A 15029-nucleotide genomic window follows, 5' to 3' on the forward strand; every position below is an offset into this window, starting at 1 on the left:
TTCATCTTGCAGGTTAACAGTGGGTGTACCACATTCCCTAGTCCCTTTGAATCAGTCCCCTCTGATATCGAGCTCCTGACACTAGCTATTCTCAAAAATTCCAGAGCCTCTGCCCCCAATCATGCAGAGTACCCCAGTTTACCAGTTTTACCTTAAATCCACAACTCCTGTAAACCACACAACACTTGTGAACACTGACAATAAAACACAACTACGTTTATTTAAGAAAGGGTAAAGATTTAAGTAGAAATGAAAAAGTGATGGAAACAAATGGTTAAAATACAAAACAAAATCATAAAACGCAATCCTGGGTCCCACTTATTAACAGCTACTGTTCCTAGCTAATTAAAGTAGGTTTCCCCCCAAATGCAGTTTATTACAAAGCTGGCTAGTTTCACAAGAACCAAGATCGAAACATTCATGAAAACATCCCACTCCTCAAGGGATTTGAATGAATCCAGAGGCCCTCTCCTTCCTCTGTGTTGTACTGGAAACAGTCTTTTGTTCCTGTTCATAGACCAGGCAACCCCCTGCCTTGTAGTAGTAGTGTTTTGTTTTGTTTTTTAACCTGTAAGTGGTTTTGATTGTTTGCAGTTGCCTCTGAGGGTTTTCCCTTGAAAGTCTTAGGGCATGTCTACTCTGACAAAGTTACAGCACCGCTCAGAGAGCGCAGAAGGAAAACCACTCATGTGTGTTCACACTGACAGCTGCCTGTGCAATAGCATGTTCACACTTGCGGCACTTGCAGTGCTATTTGGAGCAGTGTACTCTGGGCAGCTATCCCACAGAGCATCTCTTCTTCTTTTGCCTCTAAGACTTGTAGGAAGGCAGAGGGGGTCGCTGGGCATCCTGGGTCCAGTCCCAATGCCCCATGATGCATTGCTTTGCATCCCAGCAATCCCTGTGCTTCCATCCGCATTTGGTGCCATCTTTCAACGGTTTGTGTACTCATGGCTTTCACGGAGGTGCTGACCACAGTGGAATGCCGCTTTTGGGCTCGGGAAACAAGCACTGAGTGGTGGGATCACATCGTGATTCATGTCTGGGATGACGAGCTGTGGACTCAGAACTTTCGTATGAGGAAAGCAACATTCATGGGACTGTGTGATGTCCCAGCCCTGCGGCGCATGGACACGAGAATGAGAGCTGCCCTGTCATTGGAGAAGCGCGTAGCGATTGCACTGTGGAAGCTGGCTACTCCAGACTGCTACCGATTGGTCGCTTGCCAGTTCGGAGTGGGAAAGTTGACCATAGGACTCGTGTTGATGGAAGTGTGCAGGGCCATTAATCGCATCCTGGTACAAAAGACTATGACTCTGGTCAACGTGCATGACGTGGATGGCTTTGCACAAATGGGCTTCCCTAACTGTGGAGGGACGGTAGATGGCACACACATTCCAATTCTGGCACCAGACCACCTAGCCACCGAGTACATTAATCACAAGGGGTATTTCTCAATGGTTCTCCAGGCGCTTGTGGATCACCGTGGATGTTTCATAGACATTAACGCAGGCTGGTACGGAAAGGTGCATGATGCACGCATCTTTCAGAACACTAGCCTGTTCAGGAAGCTTCAAGCAGGGACTTTTTCCCCAGACCAGAAGATCACCGTAGGGGAAGTCGAAATGCCCATTGCGATCCTGGGGGACCCTGCCAACCCTTAATGCCGTGGCTAAGGAAGCCATACACCGGGCAACTTGACAGCAGCAAGGAGCGGTTCAACAACAGGCTGAGCAAGTGAAGAATAACTGTTGAGGGTGCATTTGGCCGGTTAAAAGCCCGCTGGCAATGCCTTTATGGGAAGCTGGACATGGCTGATGACTATATTCTTATGCTTATAGCCGCGTGCTGTATGCTCCATAATATTTGTGAAGGGAAGGGTGAAAGCTTCACTCAGGGCTGGACCGCAGAGGCTGGAGGCTGAGTTTCAACAGTCAGAGACTAGGGCTATTAGAGGGGCGCAGCGCAGGGACATAAGGATCAGGGTGGCCTTGAGGCAGCAATCTGAAGCTGAAAGCCACTAATATTTGTTGCTATGCTCAGGGTTGCAGTGCTTATAATGCTAGGAGGTGATTGGTGCACATGATGCAAGAAGGGGCCTTAACATAATTGTATGTTGCTTTGCAGTGCTCTTTTTGCTTTCACTTATTAGAATAAAGATTGCTTTCAAACCAACACAGTTTTTATTAAAAGACAACATAGGGATCATACCCAACCTTCTCCTTTGGAGTACAATGCAGCAGGTGATGTACTTCAGCAGAGCCAAACTGCAGAGGGATGGGTGTTGAGTGCAGAGGGTAGTGGGAGTCCACACTGCTGGACTGTGAGGAGGGAGAAGTGGAATGCTGCGGGTAGAGAGTGCAGCCAGAAAGATTGATAAAAATGTGTGTGTGTGTGTGTGTGTAAGGGGGGGGGGCGGGGGGAGGTGTTGCATGGGAAAGAGTTTTGTGACAGCGGCTGCAGGGGAGGGCAGTCGTGGAGCTGCTTGGTTTGAAGAGGTAGTATCGCCTGGAGCGTGTTCACTTGGCACTTTATAACGTTTCTTTCTGGTGTGCCGCGTTCTCCTTTCGGTCCCTCTTCTTGCTGTCCCGCCACTCCTTCAATTCCTGTTTCTTTGTGCATCATAACCTCAGGGAGAAAGTCCTCCTTAGTTCTTCGTGGCCGCTTTCTAATTCTGTGCAGCCATTCTGCCGCCAATAAGGGAGGCTGGGCTCCCAAGGTCATCTCTGTGAAGTTTAAATGCAACATTTTTCAGAAGCAGTATTGTTTGCAACACAGACAACACTGATTCAGTGCTTTAAAACACAGCCAGTACTCTCACACCTGTCACTAACTGGCTGACCCCAGGCAAGCACACATGAGCCTCAAGACCCCCAAAATGGTGAATAGTCACAGGGGCAGGGTGAATCACTCTTCCCGGACCCTGCTGTTCACTTGGCACGTGGCTCTTGGGGAGAGCCAGCACTGTAGGGGCGGCTTGATAATCATTTCTGTCCCCACACTTTCCACATGATGTGATCATTATGGAAGATATCTCGCTGCTGAGGGTGAGCAGGGAATCAAGGCAGGGTCTTCTCCAAGCCTGCAGCTTCCTCCCTGGCCCCTATGTGGCTCGCCTGTGTGCAGCAATGGTTCCCCCACCCTCATGATGGCACAGTGGCACGGGAAAGTTACCGTTAGTGAGGCAAGAAACAAAGCAGCTCTGCCGAGGAACCTGCAACAGCAGATTGTCCAGTATCTCCACAAGAGTTTTCTGGAGTCTGAGGGCGATTCCCATGAAGTGAGGAGTCTATCAACAGCCTGTTCCGCTGCTCAGAATAGGCATAAGGAGGGAGACAAGCCTGCTTTCTGCAATCCTCCTGCCCCCAACAAATCACTTCAGCAGTTCCCCAAATCAGATCCACTTACCAAGGGCCTCCTCTCCTGTTTGCGCTTTGCCAAGATCCGATTGCTGTGACTGGCTAGGCTCGTCCGGGGTAGAAAAGAGCTCCTGACTGCGTGCATCTCTGGCCTCCGAGTCATCCTCTGCCTCTGGGTCCTCCTCCCCCTTTTCATCCAAGATGGCCTCCTCCTGGCTTGGTTAACTCTCGACTGGCACATGAGCCAACGAAGTATTTACAGGGCCCTTTGCAGTGGAGATGGGTCATCACCGAGTAGCGCGTCCAGCTCTTTCTAGAACCGGCAGCTTGTGGGCACAGCACTGGAGTGGCAGTTTGCCTCCCGCGCCTTGTGGTAGGCGATCCGCAGCTCCTTCACTTTGACCTTGCACTGCAATGTGTCCCGGTCATGGCCCCTTTCTATCATGCATTGTGAAATCTGTCCGTGGTATCATAATTCCTACGGCTGGAGAGCAGATGGGACTGCACAGCTTCCTCTCCCCAAATGCCTATGAGGTCTAGCAGCTCAGCATTGCTCCAAGCAGGGGATCGCCTGGTGCGTGGAGCAGGCTGGCCACCTGGAAAGATGCGCTGAGACCACTGCACATGTCACCGAGCAAACAGGAAGGGGACTTTCAAATTTGCAAAGGAATGTACAGGGTGGGGATGACAGTTGCAGGGCAGTAGGGTTCAAACCAATGACCAGAGAGGTGAGAACAGGCACTGTGGGGTACCTGGAAGCCAATCGCAGTGCTGTAATCACCATGGTGTCTACACTGGCACCGCAGCACTGTAGCCCTGATGCAGAAAGCTGTACGCCTCTCGTCGGGGTGGTTTTTTTAGAGTGCTACAACTGCGCAGTTTCTGTGCACTAAGTGGCTTGGCAGTGTGTACGCTTCGGGAGTTACAGTGCAGAAAAACGCTTTACTGCGCAGAAACTTGACAGTGTAGATGGGGCCTTAGTATTGTGCAAGGCTAAACAGTTGAGCCTTGCATTGCATCAATGGCCCAAGAGGGTAGGCTGACAACTCCCTTCTGACTGAATGGACCATCTCCAAGCCACATTATCTCCTGGTGACTAATTTCTACTCCAAGTCTACAAATCATACTTACAATATAAATACATTGTTCCATAAATGTTACTGTGATGTTACACTCCATATTCTTTATGGAAATATGCTTAAGATATGGCCGACATAAGTGAGATGTAGTGTACGCAAGATGGCTCATGTAGGATATAATAGGAAAGGTTATGATTTACTGAATGTGATTAATTTGTATGCTTGTATCATTTCTGTATCTAATGTTAGGAATCTGAACTATATAACAGTTACAACTGGGTGTGTATTGGGAAGACACACACCAAAGGACAGGCCATCAAATTTGATGGTCCATTAGGAAGGAATAACAAGACTGTGAAGATACTAATCTCTCTCCCTCCTGGGAGGCTGTGACAGTACTAGGTCAAATGGTCTTGTCACCTGATACAAGAAGTTCAAGATAATGTTTAGTAACTTTCCACTAAAAGGGGAGGGGGTTCAAGTTTGGAAACAAAGGATTCCTACCTTATATAAACCTTATTTAAGGGTGGGGAGGAAGGCAAACGGGACTCCTCTCCATGGCCTGTCTGCCCAAGAAGAAAGACCGCTAAGGACACCTGGAGGGAAGGCAAGGGGGGAGTCCAGGCTGAGACAGGGTCCAGTCTGAAAAGAAATATAATTGGAACTCCAAGCTACAGAAACTTTGCAACCTGCCCAAAACCACACTTAGGGTAAGACATTACATTTTGTAACCTGTTTCTTAAGTATATTGAGCTAAGCATGCATATTTGCTTAGTAATCTGCTCTGTTCTGTCTGTTACCTCTTATAGTCACTTAAAATTAACCTTTTGTAATTAAACTTATTTCTTCTTTATAATATAACGCAGTTTATGCAATTCATAATTGGGGGGGAAGAGGCCATGCATACCTTCCTCTACATTGAGGGAGCAGGCGGATTTCATAATATACCTTTGGGTCTGCACTCCAAGGGAGGTGGACACCTGCGTGCTGGGGCAAGTCCCTTAAGCTGAATCTTCCCAGAGTTGATCTCGGTGTCTGTGTCATTCTGCAGTTGGGTGTGGCCCTGCTTGTGTGTGTGCTGGAGGAGGCTTAATAGCCTGGCTCAGCAAGACCGGTAAGAAAGGTGCCTAGGCTGGCATAAGAGGCGGGCTCAGCAGTATCTAAGCACATCCGGTGCCATCCTAAGGGGGGTGGCAAACCGTCACAGTTACCTGTAGATACATCCCGCAATGATTATGAATCTCGACAAGTTATGAGCTTTCTGTAGATATGCATAAAATGTAACATGAGATAAGTATCTTGTAAGATGTGTTTGGTGTAGTGAGTTTGTCAGGTCTGAGGTGAGAGTTGTTTGCAAAGAACAGAGGACCCTTTGCTAAGGAGTCTGTGTCACAGCCACTGTTGTTATTTTGCTGCCCCCTGAAGATTATTAAAGAATGGTGTTCATTTTCAATAGTCATATCTTACCTATTGAATAAAGAATTGCCAAAGAGGAAATTGGCATGCCGAAAATAGCCATTTTTACAGTCAGTTTATCCACTGGTGGGAGAAGTCTTCATGAGTCAGTCTAAAACCTTGGATAGTAAGGGACATGGCAGCAACAAAGAGGTAAATAAAGGGTAGACTGGATGGCTCAGGAGTTTCATGATAGGATGTGGAGCCTTTCACCTCTCAGCTGCCAGTCTGAACACTATTAAATCACTAATAACCTAAAGTTGAACCTGATAGACTATGGTACAAGGAATTCTTGCATTCCTATTATAGCCACAAGGGAGATGCAAAAAGATGCTTATTTGTATACACTATTGACTGCAAAGCTATGACTGACTGAAATATCCATATTGTGAACTCATTTGACAAATGGGAATGTTTTTCCACATTCTCAGCCTCTTCACCTGATGCAGTGAGAAATTCTCTCCCTGCTATACAGAGTGCATTCCTAGGATCTGGGTTGCACTCTGGCTCCCAGAAATAGAGAGCTGTGTACTCTGTCCATTTCTTACCTAGAAATTAGACAGTTTGTTGTATTAGAAGTTCTCCAAAGTCCTTAGGGAAGTTCAAACACTACATGTTATGACACCTCATAAAAAGCAATGATGAGGTCCCAGGTCCTCTGCTGATTCAGTCAATAGCTCTTTCAGTGAGGGGAGTCTACTGGGCTCCCTGGCACATGATGTAGTGGCTGGCTGGTGCTTTGAAAGCTATCAGTACCAACAATCTTGTCATTTGCCATCATATCTACTATTCTTGAACAAGGTCATTTAAACCTTCCTCCGTCCAACTCATCGTATTTATCACTCTCTTCCCTCTGGCTATTACTATAAAGCACAGGATTTGGGTGTATGTATGTGTGCAATACTAGTTGAGCAGTAAAATCTGAGTTTTGCAACCTAATTATTTCCCTAGCAAGAAGCCAAGATATAAAAAATGCAGAATCTCTGAGGACAGTATTTGAAAGTCAACATTTTGGTTTTGTGGAGGGGTGGGGGAATTAGTCAAAGTGGAAAAATTGGGGTAAAACCCAAATTAAATACTGTTATGTCCTCAAATCAAGACAGCATAGTATCACAAATGAGACCTGTGAGATTAAAAATGTAATTGTGCCTGCCCTGTAGAGGAGGGCTAATCTGTATATAACCATTACAGATATGGGACTATTGAGCCAATAAATAAATGGGGATGTATTTGTAATTTTTATTTGTTTTTGTTAACTTTCATTTAGTTAGTTCTTTTACAGAACAAAACAGTCTGAACAATAGTCTGAATTAATATACAGATATCCTCTGTAGTGTAAGTCATTTTAGCTCCATACAAGCAAGAATGAATAATATACAGTCTACTCTGTTAGCTCCATGGTCATGCACATGCCCAAATAATGGTCATCTCATATGTTTAGTACACGTGGATCCTGGGAGATGGATAGAACACAGCCTTTGGCTTACAGGGCAAGGCCTCTGCTACTCAGCTATAGGAAAACCTTTGGCAGTTAGGGGTTTTATTTTCTGTAGTCCAGCCACTAGAGGGCAGTGGTACCCACATCTACTACTATGTGCACACTTCACATTACTTGAATATATTTTGGACTTACTCTGACAGAAACATTTAAGGGCTTGTCTATTTTGGATAACTTGCACTTATATTATTAAAGCGATTACACTGGTGCGAACTGCTAATATATATGCAGTTAAATCAGTTTAAAGCATTCTTAAACCGTATTGGTTTAAAGCGGTATCTAATCCTTTTGGTTACACCAGTACCTGTTCTGCAGTATAGACAAGTCCTCTCTTGTGATTTCTTGTTTTGGAGAGTACCATTTGTTTTGATGAGTTGGTTTCATTTAGTTCTATTTCCTTTTAAGATAAGATTATTATATATTAGCTTTATAGTATATCCCCTTCTAGTGAGTTGAGAGGAAAATATATATGTATATTTTCGAATCAACTCACCATGCATTTTTGCTCCATGCAAACACCAATATAAAGCTTTTATTGTACTTGATTATGTCGCTGGCACACCGATGTTTTACCCATTTTGTATTCTCATTTATAAGCTCCTTGTTTTTTTCCTAGCTGATCATTATTTCATTTATTATGACTAACTGGCATTTTATTGAGTAATTAATGATCATTGATTGATAAATGTCTTCTTTGAATGTTAATGGATATTTTAGAGGAACACAGTCCATTAGAAAGCCTTTGAGTTAACCTGATAGTATTACTTATAATTGCTTATGGGCTGCTGTGGCCTAGTGAATTGAAAATAGTGTCCAAGAGTCAAGTAGATCTAGAGTCTGGTATCTACTTTGCGACTGTCTTACTGTGTGTGTTCTTGGGCAAGTCACTTAATTTCTTTGTCTTTGTTACCTCAGATGTAAAATGGGATAATACCACCCACCGTTATGAAGTGTTTGGGGATCTAGGGATTAAAAGTGCTATGGAAAATGAATAGCTGTTTTTAAGGCTTGAATGAAAGGCTGTCGCTTATGTTGGGCATAGATCGGTAGGTCTCATTTTATAAAATATGTCCATCCGGCTCCACTGGAAGGCTTGTGTCTTCGCTGGTGGCAGCATCTGAGGCTTTTGCAAAGCAGTCAGTCTTGAAGATATTACAGGAAGATCCATTTTCTTCCTGGGAAATAACTTGATGCTAATGCGCCAGTCTTCAGTATTTCTAGGAGAGCTGAACTTGCCCAAACTGGTATCTTTCTGCTAATTGGAACTATTCATGGATTAGGGTATGGGAGAATTCGGTGGACACATATGGTAAAACAGTGACTATTATTGGATGGCTTATTTAAAGTAGTTCATTGAGATCTTCCCAATAAATAGCTTTAATGGGTATGGACTAAATCCTGGCAAGTGCCTGGGATTGCCTGATACTCCCACTGGAATCAGTTTTTGTGTATGCACTCAGCAAGTACTGAGCACCTGTGGATGAAGATATGCCCCTTTTTAAGAGTGGTAGCTTTATCCGGTAACATTTGATTTAATACATAAGCAAAAAACTCTGAACTGTAGAATAAGACTACCACTCTCTGTTGCTTCCTGACTTTATGCCAGTTTATTCCTACATTAATCTAATCAACTCACTTTCTCAGATGAATTACTTTTCAATCTGTGTTCACTGGAGAGTTCTCTAGTCTGTCAGCATCATTTAGCTGCAAAATTGTTATAGTAACAATGCTAGTGGTTTTTAGACCAGGATTTATTTAGAGACAGACCATGGTCTAGTTGATTATGGAATTCTAGTCAGAATTTAAGTGTAGGGTAGAATGCTTCTACAAAAAGAGCAAAATAATCTAGTAAAAATGTATTATCCAAAACCTGTGATGTTCTATACACATCTATCTGGCTATCTTATTTGAATGAAAACTTGTGTCTGATGTGAAGTTATTTGTTCTAGCACTCATAAAATTATTTCTGGTTTGTGTTTGAAAAGAAATAAGAGGTCAAAGACCTTATCCATACCAATGAACTGTTTCATCTACTATAGCAATGAACTGTTTCATCTACTATAGGTACGTCTACGCTTACCAGAGGGTCCGGCGGCAGGCAATCGATGTTCTGGGATCGATTTATCGTGTCTGGTTTAGACGCGATGGATCGATCCCGGATCGATCCCGGAAGTGCCCGCCGTCGACACCGGTACTCCAGCTCGGCGAGAGGAGTACACGGCATCGACGGGGGAGCCTCCCTGCCGCGTCTGGACCTGCGGTAAGTTCGGACTAAGGTACTTCGAATTCAGCTACGTTATTAACGTAGCTGAATTTGCGTACCTTAGTCCGAAGTGGGGGGTTAGTGGGGACCATGCCTTTGCCTACCTGAGGGGCTACATTGGCAGCTTGCTAGGAGCCAGATGGATGTACTTAATTTTTATTAAATGCAGCAGCTGCAGCCACCTTCAATTTTAATAAAGATTCATAGATTCTAGAACTGGAAGGGACCTCGAGAGGTCATCGAGTTCAGTCCCCTGCCCTCATGGCAGGACCAAAATCAGAACTGGAGATTGGAAGCTCTGCTCTTTCCAGACTCCTAACATTTAACCACTATCATTCAACAGCTATGGAATTCATATAATCGACTGGGCATGTGTATATTGTTAATGATCTTCTTTCAAACTCTCAAATTTGCAATGGATAACGGCAATAGCCATCAGAATGTGTGGAGACTTTAAGCATAGTTTCTGATGATTTGTTTTGAGAGGCAAGTAACAAATATTTAGTTTTTGTTTGTGGCTTTTCTTTTAATAACTGCAGAGTTTTATTTTGCTGGTGGGAAGGCTGATTCCAGGAACCGCACCTGCTCATGATCAGATGGGGGAGAGGGCAATATGTAGAATGGTAAATTTTCAGAATGGAGAGGGGTAACTAGTGGTGTTCCCCAAGGGTCAGTTCTAGGACCAAGTGAGTTGACACTACTCACAAAAATAAACAAAACTATAGTATGCTAAAAAATTAGCTTAATGGAAATAAGCTCTGTGACATTATATTCCATATTTCTTATGAAAATATGCTTATGATAGGGATATGACATAACTGAGATGTACTTTATGCAAGATGGCTCATGTAAGATATCATTGGAAAGGTTATGATTTACTGAACATAATTATCCAATTTGTATGCCTGTATCATTTCTGTATCTGAAGTTAGGAATATTAGCTATGTGTCTGTATTTCAAATGTGTTACTTTGGGTGTCACCCCAACCAGCGCTTCAGATACAACAATGGAAAAGCCAGACAGGGCTAATGGGCCATCAGCAGAGACAATGGACTGTGAAAGAGCTGTACTATGCACATTATAGGTTTTAGTATCGTTACTCCACCTTGATTCACGTTCAGGTTTGACCCACTGCTTTCATACTTGATCAACTATAGATCTATAAGACATTTTACACATCTTCCTGCATGTGAGGGTTCTAAATTAACTGGATAATTTAAGGGAAAAGACTTGGGAATCATTGCGGATACCTCAAGAAGACTTGGACTCAAGATGTAGCTATGGGCAGAACATAAGAACATAAGAATGGCCGTACTGGGTCAGACCAAAGGCCCATCCAGCCCAGTATCCTGTCTACCGACAGTGGCCAATGCCAGGTGCCCCAGAGGGAGTGAACCTAACAGGTAATGATCAAGTGATCTCTCTCCTGCCATCCATCTCCACCCTCTGACAAACAGAGGCTAGGGACACCATTCCTTACCCATCCTGGCTAATAGCCATTAATGGACTTAACCTCCATGAATTTATCCAGTTCTCTTTTAAACCCTGTTATAGTCCTAACCTTCACAACCTCCTCAGGTAAGGAGTTCCACAGGTTGACTGTGAACTGCGTGAAGAAGAACTTCCTTTTATTTGTTTTAAACCTGCTGCCCATTAATTTCATTTGGTGGCCCTTAGTTCTTGTATTATGGGAACAAGTAAACAATTTTTCCTTATTCACTTTCTCCACATCACTCATGATTTTATATACCTCTATCATATCCCCCTTAGTCTCCTCTTTTCCAGGCTGAAAAGTCCTAGCCTCTTTAATCTTGCCTCATATGGGACCCGTTCCAAACCCCTAATCATTTTAGTTGCTCTTTTCTGAACCTTTTCTAATGCCAGTATATCTTTTCTGAGGCCTCGGCTACACTTGCAAGTTACAGCACTGTAAAGCCTCCCCCAGTGCTATAACTCACTCCCCATCCACACTGGCAGGGCACTTGCAGCGCTGTATCTCCCTGGCTACACCATTGCAGGTACTCCACCTCCCCGAGAAGCATAAGAGATACAGTGGAGTGGCTACGACTCTCCCCTGTGAGTGTGTACCAGGAATCAACCTGCAGCACTGTCCTGATCACCTTGTCAAGTGGCCAATCCTCTCCATTGTTGTGACCGGCTGCAGGAATGCGGAAGTGCTGATTTCAAAGCTTGTACCACAGAGAAAAAGCACACAGTTTGCTGTTTGCTTTGAGAGAGTGAATGAATGAGCAGGGGGCCGGGAGTTTGGAACTTGCAAAATAGAGTGCTGACACGCTCCAGAAAGCACTCTCTCTCCCCCCACACTCCCTGTCGCACTCCAGCCCCCCTCCACTCCCCCGTTTTGAAAAGCACATTGCAGTCACATGAATACCAGAATAGTTGCCCATAATGCACCGCTCCCAACACAGCTGCAAATGTTGCAAGTGTGGCCACGCCACTGTGCTGTCAGTGTGGACAGACTGCAGCGCTTTCCCTACTCAGCTGTACGAAGACAGGTTTACCTCACAGCGCTGTACAGCTGCAGTGTAGCCAAGGCCTGAGATGAGGAGACCACATCTGTACGCAGTATTCAAGATGTGGGCGTACCATGGATTTATATAAGGGCAATAAGACATTCTCTGTCTTATTCTCTATCCCCTTTTTAATTATTCCTAACATCCTTTTTGCTTTTTTGACCACCGCTGCACATTGTGTGGACGTCTTCAGAGAACTATCCACGATGACTCCAAGATCTTTTTCCTGATTAGTTGTAGCTAAATTAGCCCCCATCATATTGTATGTAAAGTTGGGGTTATTTTTCCCAAAGTGCATTATTTTACATTTATCCACATTAAATTTCATTTGCCATTTTGTTGCCCAATCACTTAGTTTTGTGAGATCTTTTTGAAGTTCTTCACAGTCTGCTTTGGTCTTAACTATCTTGAGCAGTTTAGTATCATCTGTAAACTTTGCCATCTCACTTTTTACCCCTTTCTCTAGATCATTTATGAATAAATTGAATAGGATTGGTCCTAGGACTGACCCTTGGGGAACACCACTAGTTACCCCTCTCCATTCTGAAAATTTACCATTTATTCCTACCCTTTGTTCCCTGTCTTTTTAACCAGTTCTCGATCCATGAAAGGATCTTCCCTCTTATCCCATGACAACTTAATTTACGTAAGAGTCTTTGGTGAGGGACCTTGTCAAAGGCTTTCTGGAAATCTAAGTACACTATATCCACTGGATCCCACTTGTCCACATGTTTGTTGACCCCATCGAAGAACTCTAATAGATTAGTAAGACATGATTTCCCTTTACAGAAACCATGTTGACTTTTGCCCAACAATTTGTTTTTCTCTGTGTCTGACAATTTTATTCTTTATGGTTGTTTCAACTAATTTGCGGGGTACTGACGTTAGACTTACCAGTCTGTAATTGCCGGGATCACCTCTAGAGCCCTTTTTAAATATTGGCTTTATATTAGCTATCTTCCAGTCATTGGGTACAGAAGCCGATTTAAAGGACAGGTTACAAACCATAGTTAGTAGTTATGCAATTTCACATTTGAGTTCTTTCAGAACTCTTGGGTGAATGCCATCTAGTCCCGGTGACTTGTTACTGTTAAGTTTATCAATTAATTCCAAAACCTCCTCTAGTGACACCTCAATCTGTGACAATTCCTCAGATTTGTCACCTGCAAAAGCCGGCTCACTTTTGGGAATCTCCCTAACATCCTCAGCCGTGAAGATTGAAGCAAAGAATTCATTTAGTTTCTTCGCAATGACTTTATCGTCTTAAAGTGCTCCTTTTGTATCTCGATTGTCCAGGGGCCCCACTGGTTGTTTAGCAGGCTTCCTGCTTCTGATTTACTTAAAAAACATTTTGTTATTACCTTTTGAGCTTTTGGCTAGCTGTTCTTCAAACTCCTTTTTGGCTTTTCTTATTACATTTTTACACTTAATTTGTCAGTGTTTACGCTCCTTTCTATTTACCTCAAAACAAGAAGCTGGAATACACATGGAATGGGTTGGATAATAATATAGCAATTATTATAATACCATTAAATAAATCAGTGGAGCAGCCACATATAGAATGCTCTGCACAGTACTGGTCACCCCATCTTGAAAAGGACATTACAGAACTAGAGGAGGGTTAGTAAAAGGTGACTAAAATGATTAGAGAAATGATTCAAGAGAGCTTGAAAAGATTACCATTGTTTATCTTGGAAAGAAGATGAATACATGGGGACAATATGAAAGTATATTAGATTACATTAAAAATGGTTAAAAGTACATTATTAAGGTTGCAAAATCAGGCACTCAGAAGCTAGGAAATGCAAACAATGAGGTTGCCTGTGCAACTTGAATTTAGTTCCCTTGTGCGTCTTTAATTACCTGCCTCACATTCTGGGTGCAGATCCTCAGCTGGTGTAAATTGTCATGGGTTCATTGGCTGAGATTCTGCTTCACCGTTTTCCCCACAACTCCCCTGCCACATTCAGCGCACAGGAAGGATGGTGCTCACTGAATGGGCAGTTATTCACTAGTAGATTTTATCTTTATCATTCATTGTGTGGTCCCAGACCTTATTTGCCGTACGGTATTCAAACTGAGAATTCAATAAGTAACCAGGGGGAGCAATGAGAGCACTCCCTGCTCTCTTCTGGCATAACAGTGGCCCCAAATAGGAGGAAAATACCTGTTAAGGCCCTGGAGTCCTGGGCGGAAGCATGGTCAGTCACTCTGTAGAAATAGAATATTTGCAGTTTGGTTGTCAAGCTGGGACCTGTTTGGGGTTGGAGCATGCTCAGTGCAGATGTACTGCAGTGTAGTGGGTATGGAATCTTGGGAATTTAGCTGTCAAACTCTAACAAACCTCTACTGAATGTGCGAACTGAGATTTTACAGAAGTTTATAACTTGGCCAGGTTTGAGCAGGGACACCAGGTAATAAATTTCAAGTTTCTGCTCAAAGCATGGAGGCTCTAGAGCTTCTAAATGAAACTGTTTTTTAATTTTTTTTTAAAATTGGCCAAACAATGTATTTTTTCTGTAATCATCAGAAATGGCTAAACTGTTTCATCTGTAATTTACAAAAAATATTCAGTCTGAGGCAAATACCCATTGTGGAAAAGTTTAAGCCCAAACAGTTTAAGAACATAAGAATGGCCATACTGGGTCAGACCAAAAGTCTAGCCCAGTATCCTGTCTTCCGACATTGGCCAATGCCAGGTGATTCAGAGGGAATGAACAGAACAAGTAATCATCAAGTGATCCATCCCCTGTTGCCCATTCCCACCTTCTCACAAAGTTATAAGCCACTGAAAAGAGGGTTTTATAATGGAAGTTGTTAGGCAACTGTAACTATATGTGT

At 43.5% G+C, this 15029-nt stretch overlaps 1 protein-coding gene across 2 annotated transcripts in view; it reads left to right on the forward strand.

Annotated features, from left to right (window-relative positions):
- MCC (MCC regulator of WNT signaling pathway) overlaps positions 1-15029 on the forward strand; it is a 340541-nt gene that overhangs the window by 65492 nt on the left and 260020 nt on the right. The window lies entirely within an intron of this gene.

The sequence above is a fragment of the Malaclemys terrapin genome, chromosome 6, assembly GCF_027887155.1.
Source record: "Malaclemys terrapin pileata isolate rMalTer1 chromosome 6, rMalTer1.hap1, whole genome shotgun sequence".
Taxonomy (NCBI): domain Eukaryota; kingdom Metazoa; phylum Chordata; order Testudines; family Emydidae; genus Malaclemys; species Malaclemys terrapin.